The sequence below is a fragment of the Rhipicephalus microplus genome, unplaced genomic scaffold (assembly GCF_043290135.1).
Source record: "Rhipicephalus microplus isolate Deutch F79 unplaced genomic scaffold, USDA_Rmic scaffold_315, whole genome shotgun sequence".
Classification (NCBI taxonomy): Eukaryota; Metazoa; Arthropoda; class Arachnida; order Ixodida; family Ixodidae; genus Rhipicephalus; species Rhipicephalus microplus.
In genome coordinates this window covers 115,105-125,000 of record NW_027464883.1, presented here as the reverse complement: position 1 = coordinate 125,000, position 9,896 = coordinate 115,105, and the positions used below count along the sequence as shown (strand labels likewise).

Below are 9,896 nucleotides of genomic sequence, written 5' to 3'. Positions count from 1 at the left end.
CGCAGCCTCCTCACCTCCCTGCGCTTTGCGCGCGAACGTTCCCTGTTCGCGCGGCAAAGCCTGGAGGAGGCACGGCCCCGCAGCGTGTTCGAGCGCCCGGTCTACGGGACACCCTGCTTACTTCGAGGGCAACAAGCGCAACGCAAGGCTGCGATCTCGCGCACTTTGCGCACGGCTGGAGAAGCTTTGCTGGCCGGCTTTCGCTCCTCGTGTTTACCGTGCGTTAAAGTTGCGCGTCCGTGGCTCTCGCAGCTCTTGCGCGCCCGGTCGCAGAGAGGAGTACGCAACCTCGACCGCACTTTCCCTGCAGGCTTCCTTCCGACTCGAAGTCCTGCGGCGGTCTCAACGAGGTGCCACATCCTCAATGCAGTCGGTCGCCCCCGTTTCGGTTGGGCTCTGGCACGACGGTCGCCACCGTCTCGCCCTTGAGTGGCCGCTGTTGGCGCTCGCTGTGAGGTGTTCAGCGTGCTGTCCGTGTTGCCGACGCGGTCAAAACGAGTCGACGGCTCACGTTCCCTTGTGCGCCGAAGGCTCTCTTGATATGTGATCCGACCCTCAGACAGACGAAGCCAAGGGAAGACCCAAGGCCGCAATGTGCGTTCAAAGAATCAGTGCTCAGTGTGTCCTGCAATTCACACCAAGTCTCGCAGCTGGCTGCGTTCTTCATCGACCCGAGAACCGAGTGATCCACCGCTTAGAGTCGTGAAAAAGTGTTTGTTCAATTCCGTACAGTCAAAACCAAACGTTTCTGGCACTCGGCCAAACAGTGGCCAAGAAGGGCGCTTTTCAGCGCACGCTTGGACTCCAAAACTCTGCCGCGCCTTTTTCGGCTGCCGCAAATCGAGCAAACGGTGTGTTTCGGACGGCGTTTCGCTTTCGCTACTTGCGAGTGCTTTCGTGGTCCACCCCTCTATAAATACTCGGGAGGCGTCGAAGCCGGTTCTCCAAGCCGGACCCGTAGGTATCGTTGTGTGCTCGCTCTCATTGGCCCGCCTAACCAGAAAATGCCTGCGGTACACCCATTTGGATAAGAGTGCACGCAGATGCGGGCCTCGACGGCTACACATTTCCTCGGGCGGCCGCCTCCCGGCCTCCGTGGAGCGCGGGATGCACGGTCCCATCGACAAGCCTCTCCCGTTTTTACCGTGGCGTCGCGGTTCACCACGGCAGGCGGGTCGGTCTCCTCCGCATAAAAAGGGGGACCCCCGCTTTTTGTTCCACGAAATCGCACAAGCTTTTTTCGCATCCACGGTTTGCCACCGCACACCAAAATTCCGATCCGGCTGCCTACTTTAGCCAACAGGTGGAGCCAGGCGCGCCGTACTTGCGCGGCACTTCCCACGTCCACCGAAGTCGGTGCCAAGGACCACTTTCGGCGCCGGAGCCGCGTACGAGCCTACTCGAGGCGGAAGAACGAAGCCAGCAAGGGCCTGGCCGCAAGTGCGTTCAATTGTCGGGACGTCCAAGTCCCTCGTTCTTCCGTGCTTCCTCTTTCGGCAAGTCGTTGCGGCACCTTCCCAAAGCGCGCAGACCCGCTAATCGCGACGAGCGCGACGTGGCCGTGCCGCCTTTCCCTCGGCAGCAAGCAAAACGCCTGGCAACGTCGACGCTCCCCTAACCGCGATCTCGCACCGTGTTTCGTGTGGCGAATTCAAAAGCCGGCCGGCGCTGCTGCAACCATTACGGTCGGTACGCATACGCCGCGGAGGGCGGGACGGTCATCGGAGCGTGCGGTTCCTCCATCGAGTACTGCGCACCTCGGCCGTCGCATCGCCGTGCCATGACCGGCCGCGCGTCAACGCGAACCGGTGCCAGCGAGATCCCTCGCCTGCAAGAACCGACCGGCAGCCTCCGTCACCCGAGGACGCGGAGGCGCTTGCCGCGGACGGCGGGACGGTATGCACTGGTGCACAGCGGACCCGTCACATCGCCAGTTCCTTGACCGACCGCCGACGCTTGTGCCGTTCCTCTCGTACTTGGCAGTCGCCGCGCGATTGTCGGGTCTCGTTCTTGCACGCTCGAACGGTCGGGAGGGCACTCGGCTGGCGTTTCGGGAACGCGCAGCCTCGCCTTCTACCGACGTAACCACGACTCGCCGTTCGCGCTCCGCCGCTCCTGTTTACAGTACTAGGCGGTCCCGCAGCGGTCGGGTCGCGCATTTCGAGCGCTTCGAGCCACGGTGCAGTGGCGGGTCGAAAGCCGACCTATGAGTGCGTTGCGCCGTTTGTACCCGCGTCCGCCACCTGGCCGACCGTCCAAGGTCGCGGTGTTGGCGTCCGCTGGGCGCAACAATTTGTCACGGGGTGCCGCTCCACATTCAGGCAGCCCCGTGGGGAAAAGCCGACTCCGCGTCCAAACGGGGTCAGCGGCAGAAAGTGTCGGGCGCAGACGCAGCTGAGGCGCTCACCCTTCACAATCCGTTAATGATCCTTCCGCAGGTTCACCTACGGAAACCTTGTTACGACTTTTACTTCCTCTAAATGATCAAGTTTGGTCATCTTTCCAACAGACCGGCGCAACCGAAAGGCCGCGCCGGACATCGGTCCGAAGACCTCACTAAATCATTCAATCGGTAGTAGCGACGGGCGGTGTGTACAAAGGGCAGGGACGTAATCAACGCGAGCTTATGACTCGCGCTTACTGGGAATTCCTCGTTCAAGGGGAACAATTGCAAGCCCCTATCCCAATCACGAAAGAAGTTCCACGGGTTACCCAGTCTTTTCAGACAGGGATAAAGACACGCTGCTTCCTTCAGTGTAGCGCGCGTGCGGCCCCGGACATCTAAGGGCATCACAGACCTGTTATTGCTCTGTTTCGTGCGGCTAGGAGCCGCTTGTCCCTCTAAGAAGGTTGTAAGGTGCTGGGAACCCCGCACCTATTTAATAGGCTAGAGTCTCGTTCGTTATCGGAATTAACCAGACAAATCGCTCCACCAACTAAGAACGGCCATGCACCACCATCCACCGAATCAAGAAAGAGCTCTCAATCTGTCAATCCTCCCAGTGTCCGGGCCGGGTAAGTTTTCCCGTGTTGAGTCAAATTAAGCCGCAGGCTCCACTCCTGGTGGTGCCCTTCCGTCAATTCCTTTAAGTTTCAGCTTTGCAACCATACTTCCCCCGGAACCCAAATACTTTGGTTTCCCGGAAGCTGCCCGCCGAGTCATTTGAGTAACTCAGGCGGATCGCTGGTTGGCATCGTTTATGGTCAGAACTAGGGCGGTATCTGATCGCCTTCGAACCTCTGACTTTCGTTCTTGATCAATGAAAACATTCTTGGCAAATGCTTTCGCAGTAGTTCGTCTTGCGACGGTCCAAGAATTTCACCTCTAGCGCCGCAATACGAATGCCCCCGTCCGTCCCTCTTAATCATTACCTCGTATTCCAAAAACCAACAGAACAGAAACGAGGTCTTGTTCTATTATTCCATGCAAGTTTATTCAGGCGACTCGCCTGCGTTGAGCACTCTAATTTTTTCAAAGTAAAAGCACCGGCCATCTCGAGGCACACAATGAAGTGCACCAAGAAAGAACCGGCATGATGTTCAGTCCGAGCCGTCGCATCGGGTAGATGCACTACTCGTCTGGAACTGAGATCCAACTACGAGCTTTTTAACCGCAGCAGCTTTAGTATACGCTATTGGAGCTGGAATTACCGCGGCTGCTGGCACCAGACTTGCCCTCCAATTGATCCTCGTTAAAGGATTTAGAGTGTACTCATTTCAATTACGGGGCCTCAAAAGAGTCCCGTATTGTTATTTTTCGTCACTACCTCCCCGTGCCGGGAGTGGGTAATTTGCGCGCCTGCTGCCTTCCTTGGATGTGGTAGCCGTTTCTCAGGCTCCCTCTCCGGAATCGAACCCTGATTCTCCGTTACCCGTAACAACCATGGTAAGCAAGTAACCTACCATCGAAAGTTGATAAGGCAGACACTTGAAAGAAACGTCGCCGGCTCGTGGCCATGCGATCAGCACAAAGTTATCCAGAGTCACCACACAATACGGGCCGAAACCCGATCGATCTTGGTCTAATAAAAGCACCCGTTACCCAAAGGGCTCCAGGCTCACTGCATGTATTAGCTCTAGAATTGCCACAGTTATCCAAGTAGGAAGAAACGATCTAAGGAACCATAACTGATTTAATGAGCCATTCGCGGTTTCGCCTTATTTCGGCATGTACTTAGACATGCATGGCTTAATCTTTGAGACAAGCATATGATTACTGGCAGGATCAACCAGGTAATCGTTCGACTGCGCGTCCGTCCTCGCCTTCGGCGGGCCGGACGCAGTCTGTGTGCGGCGGAGGCCACCTTCAGGCGCCCCAACACGCTTATTTTGCACTCCGAGATGACGGCGTTCGAGCTCGCTACGGCACAACCTTCCCGAAAGACGAGTGGGAGCCGTGCGGCAAGAAGCACGTTCATGCTCGCTCTTTTTCGTTGCATCGACTCGGTCGCGCCGTGCGGGTTGCCCAAGCCCGCTGCACTGTCGGTGGACCGGCCGGAACTAGCAACGGAGCCGAGACTGCAAAGCCGCCAGACGACGGGTCACGCCCGCGTCTTCGGCGCTTTCGCATCTGAATCGCCCGAGGACGACACGGAACACACCTCGATATCGTGGTAAAACGGCACCGTCCGACAACCAGCCCCTAACGCATCAAGCGGATGAGGCTGCAGACGACTGCCGTGGATTCCCCTGGAGCAGACCCGAGGACACGCTTGACGAGGCCGAAGCCCGCCGCATATCAGACACCCGGTCGCTTTCGCGTACGCCGCTCACGAGAACCCCCACATAATAGCAGCGATAAGTACCCAGACCTCCTTGGGCACTAATACGAGCGTACTCGAGAAAATTTCACCGCGGGTGTGCCCCGAAACGTGTGGCACGTTGAGCGTGCCACAAGTCTACGTCGCTCTCAAACCCGCCGAGGTCGTAGAATTTGCGACCCTACTCACGAAATTCCCACCGAGGATACGGCCGCAAACGTACCGCACCTTGGGTAGGCCACGAGTTTGTGCAACACTACGCTGACGGCACAGCACCGAGGTCGTGCGCGCACGCACGGGAAAATTCCGCCGCGGTTTCTGCCGAAAACGTGAGGCACCACGACTCTCCGCAAGTTCGCGTCGACTGCGAAAGACCGAAGTCGTGAACGACGTGTCCGCTACTCGCCGCCGACACGCTGGACACCAAACGTACAACGACTCGACGGCGTCGTAGAGGCCCACGACGCGGTTTTCCTTAACGACGTCTCGGCGTGGCACCGACAGGTTAGAACGGCCGACCAACGTTCCCTGTCCGCCGTTCGGCTCAGTCGAAGGGCTCGGCGACTTCGGCAACGCTGCGAAGCCGCACGGTGACGCACGCCATGTCCCCATTTTTTTTTTTTTTTTTCTTTCTGCGTCTGCCGGGGTGCCCCTATAATAGCAGCGATAAGCACCCAGACCGCCGTGGGTCGCTCGCCCCGGCTGACGTGGTTTTTCGTACTCCTGCGGCGGTCGCCGTCAAGCACGTCCAAATACGCTACTTTCGTGGGCGCATTCACGCTCTTTCGCTTCGCCGGAGTGCCAGCACTCACTCTGCCAAAAACGGCGAACATCCGAGCGGCGGTTCCCACTTTTGCGTCGGCGTCGCAAACCCCGCCCCGGCAGACGAGGTTTGCCGTACTCGTGCGACGGTGGCCGGCGGGCACGTCGAAAGACGCCGATATCGTGCGCGAATTGGCGCACCTTGGCTTCACCGGAGTGCCGCCACTGACTCCTCCAAAAACGGCGAAGATCCGAGCGGCGCTTCCCACTTTCGCATCGGCGTCCCGAACTCCGCCCCGGCTGACGCGGTTTACCGTACTCGTGCGACGGTCGCCGGCGAGCACGTGGAAAGACGCCGATATCGTGCCCGAATCGGCTCCGTTCGGCTTCGCCGGAGTGCCAGCACTGGCTCGGCGAAAGACGACGAACATCCGAGCGACGGTTCTCACTATTGCGTACGCGTCGCAAACCCCGCCCCGGCAGACGCACTTTGCCGTACTCGTGCGACGGTCGCCGGCGAGCACGTAGAAAGACGCCGATATCGTGCCGGAATCGGCCCCGTTTGGCTTCGCCGGAGTGCCAGCACTCACTCGGCCACAAACGGCGAACATCCGAGCGGCGGTTCCCACTTAGCCGTCGGCGTCCCGAACTCCGCCCCGGCAGACGCGGTTGCCGAGCTCGTGCGACTAGCGACCGCGAAGCCGTCTCGCGACGCCGCTTTCGTGCGCGGCTCCCACTGCGACCTGGGTCACCCGAGGTCGACGAGCAAGAAAGAATGTCGAAAAAAAATTTTTTTTTTTTTTGCGTCTGCCGGGGTGCCCCTATAATAGCAGCGATAAGCACCCAGACCGCCATGGGTCGCTCGCCCCGGCTGACGTGGTTTTTCGTTTTCCTGCGGTGGTCGTCGTCAAGCACGTCCAAACACGCCACTTTCGTGGGCGCATTCGCGCTCTTTCGCTTCGCCGGAGTGCCAGCACTCACTCTGCCAAAAACGGCGAACATCCTAGTGGCGGTTCCCACTTTTGCGTCGGCGTCGCCAACCCCGCCCCGGCATACGCGGTTTGCCGTACTCGTGCGGCGGTGGCCGGCGGGCACGTCGAAAGACACCGATATCGTGCGCGAGTCGATGCTTCTTGGTCTCGCAGGAGGGCCGCCACTCACTCCTGCAAAAACGGCGAAGATCCGAGCGGCGCTTCCCACTTTTTCGTCGGCATCGCAAACCTCGCCCCGGCAGACGCGCTTTGCCGTACTCGTGCGACGGTCGCCGGCGAGCACGTCGAAATACGCCGATATCGTGCCCGAATCGGCCCCGTTTCGCTTCGCCGGAGTGCCAGCACTCACTCGGCCAAAAACGGCGAACATCCGAGCAGCGGTACCCACTTAGCCGTCGGCATCCCGAACTCCGCGCCGGCTGACGCGGTTGCCGAGCTCGTGCGACTAGCGACCGCGAACGCGTCTCGCGACGCCGCTTTCGTGCGCGGCTCCCATTGCGACCTGGGTTACCCGAGCTCGACCAGCAAAAAAGAAGGTCGAAAAAAAATTTTTTTTTCTGCGTCTGCCGGGGTGCCCCTATAATAGCAGCGATAAGCACCCAGACCGCCGTGGGTCGCTCGCCCCGGCTGACGTGGTTTTTCGTACTCCTGCAGCGGTCGCCGTCAAGCACGTCCAAATACGCCACTTTCGTGGGCGCTTTCGCGCTCTTTCGCGTCGCCGGTGTGCCAGCACTCACTCTGCCAAAAACGGCGAACATCCTAGTGGCGGTTCCCACTTTTGCGTCGGCGTCGCCAACCCCGCCCCGGCATACGCGGTTTGCCGTACTCGTGCGGCGGTGGCCGGCGGGCACGTCGAAAGACACCGATATCGTGCGCGAGTCGATGCTTCTTGGTCTCGCAGGAGGGCCGCCACTCACTCCTGCAAAAACGGCGAAGATCCGAGCGGCGCTTCCCACTTTTTCGTCGGCATCGCAAACCTCGCCCCGGCAGACGCGCTTTGCCGTACTCGTGCGACGGTCGCCGGCGAGCACGTCGAAATACGCCGATATCGTGCCCGAATCGGCCCCGTTTCGCTTCGCCGGAGTGCCAGCACTCACTCGGCCAAAAACGGCGAACATCCGAGCAGCGGTACCCACTTAGCCGTCGGCATCCCGAACTCCGCGCCGGCTGACGCGGTTGCCGAGCTCGTGCGACTAGCGACCGCGAACGCGTCTCGCGACGCCGCTTTCGTGCGCGGCTCCCATTGCGACCTGGGTTACCCGAGCTCGACCAGCAAAAAAGAAGGTCGAAAAAAAATTTTTTTTTTCTGCGTCTGCCGGGGTGCCCCTATAATAGCAGCGATAAGCACCCAGACCGCCGTGGGTCGCTCGCCCCGGCTGACGTGGTTTTTCGTACTCCTGCAGCGGTCGCCGTCAAGCACGTCCAAATACGCCACTTTCGTGGGCGCTTTCGCGCTCTTTCGCGTCGCCGGTGTGCCAGCACTCACTCTGCCAAAAACGGCCAACATCCGAGCGGCGGTTCCCACTTTTGCGTCGGCGTCGTAAACCCCGCCCCGGCAGACGCGGTTTGCCCTACTCGTTCGACGGTCGCCGGCGAGCGCGTCGAAAGACGCCGATATCGTGCGCTAATTGGCGCTCCTTGGCTTCTCCGGAGTGCCGCCACTCACTCCTCCAAAAACGGCGAAGATCCGAGCGGCGTTCTCCACTTTCGCATCGGCGTCCCGAACTCCGCCCGGGCTGACGCGGTTTACCGTACTCGTGCGACGGTCGCCGCCGGGCACGTCGAAAGACGCCGATATCGTGCCGTAATCGGCCCCGTTTGGCTTCGCCCGAGTGCCAGCACTCACTCGGCCAAAAACGGCGAACATCCGAGCAGCGTTTCCCACTTTCGCATCGGCGTCCCGAAGCCCGCCCCGGCAGACGCGGTTTGCCCTACTCGAGCGACGGTCGCCGGCGATCACGTCGAAAGGCGCCGAATTCGTGCACGAATCGATGCTTCTTGGTCTCGCAGGAGGGCCGCCACTCACTCCTGCAAAAACGGCGAAGATCCGAGTTGCGCTTCCCACTTTTTCGTCGGCGTCCCGAACTACGCCCCGGCTGACGCGGTTTACCGTACTCGTGCGACGGTCGCCGGCGGGCACTTCAAAATACGCCGATTTCGTGGGCGCATTCACGCTGTTTCGCTTCCCCGGAGTGCCAACACTCACTCTGCCGAAAGCGGCGATCATCCGAGCGGCGGTTCCCACTTTTGCGTCGGCTTCGCAAACGGCGCCCCGGCAGACGCGCTCGTGCGACGTACTCGTGCGACGGTCGCCGGCGAGCACGTCGAAAGACGCCGATATCGTGCTCGAATCGACCCCGTTTCGCTTCGCCGGAGTGCTGCCAGTCACGGCGCAGAAAACGGCGAACAAGTGTTTTTTTTTTTTTTTTCCTAGAATTTGTGTTATAGAAGGCACATTTGATATCGGACGATAATTTTCAACTTTATCACGCGCACCGATTTTCGTGTAGAGGTTTGCAAGTTTATGGGAATTTCTCCACTTGGAATAATGCGATTTAGTAGTACTACGAGAACTTCATGGATGTACTCAAGGGTACGGGGCAAGTCAGTTACGTCAACACCTGCAGATTTTTTACACTTCAAACTGAAAATTGTTGGTTGTGAGTCCTCGTGTGATATTAAAGGCCGATTCGCTAACACATAGAACAAAGAAAGAAAGGAAGAAAAAACGCCCGCGCTCGCTCAAGAAACCTGGGTTCGCAACAAGTGGCAACAACAAGCAACCGAGCGAGTGCGCCAAAACCCGTGGCGGCCGAACAAACGCGAAGTCCCAACCGCGTCAGCCGGGGCGGCACGGGACAGGAAAAATCACTTCAGCCGGGGCGGCGGGGCACCGAATAAACCTCGTCACCTCGTCGCAGGATAAAAGAGGAAACAAAAAGTCTAAACAGCGTCTGCTGGAGCGAATGCGTAATAAAACAACAACAACAACAAAAAAAAAACACCCGCGCTCAAGAAGTCTGCAATCCTCACAAAAGGCGACTGTGACCGAGCAGCGTCAGCCGGGGCCGTGCGGAAACGGAAAAACCGCGACTACCGGGGCGTCGAGGCACCGAAAAATCCACTTCAGCCGCGGCGAAAAAAAAAAACAAAAAGAAAGACGGAGGGGGGGGGGGGGGGAACCACGTCTGCCGGGGCGAAGGAAAAAAAAAAACGCGTCTGCCGGGGCGAGCCCGGGTGCGGCACCACCGGGAAAACTGTGGCAAACAGACATGGCGATCGAGTGAGTGGGCCGCCAGCCAGGCTCAGCCAAAAAGTGCAAAGTCCGAACTGCGTCAGCCGGGGCGGCAAAAACCGCGTCAGCCGGGGCGGCGCAAAAAAC

The 9,896-nt window shown here is 59.3% G+C and overlaps 2 non-coding genes across 2 annotated transcripts; both read right to left on the bottom strand.

The window, feature by feature from the left end:
• Positions 1-549: 549 nt before the first annotated feature.
• Positions 550-702, bottom strand: LOC142793638 (5.8S ribosomal RNA). Its single transcript, XR_012891702.1, has one exon. It is a non-coding gene; the product is annotated as a 5.8S ribosomal RNA (ribosomal RNA).
• A 1,719-nt stretch (positions 703-2,421) lies between these two features.
• Positions 2,422-4,236, bottom strand: LOC142793644 (small subunit ribosomal RNA). The gene has a single exon (XR_012891708.1). It is a non-coding gene; the product is annotated as a small subunit ribosomal RNA (ribosomal RNA).
• Between the last annotated feature and the right edge of the window lie 5,660 nt (positions 4,237-9,896).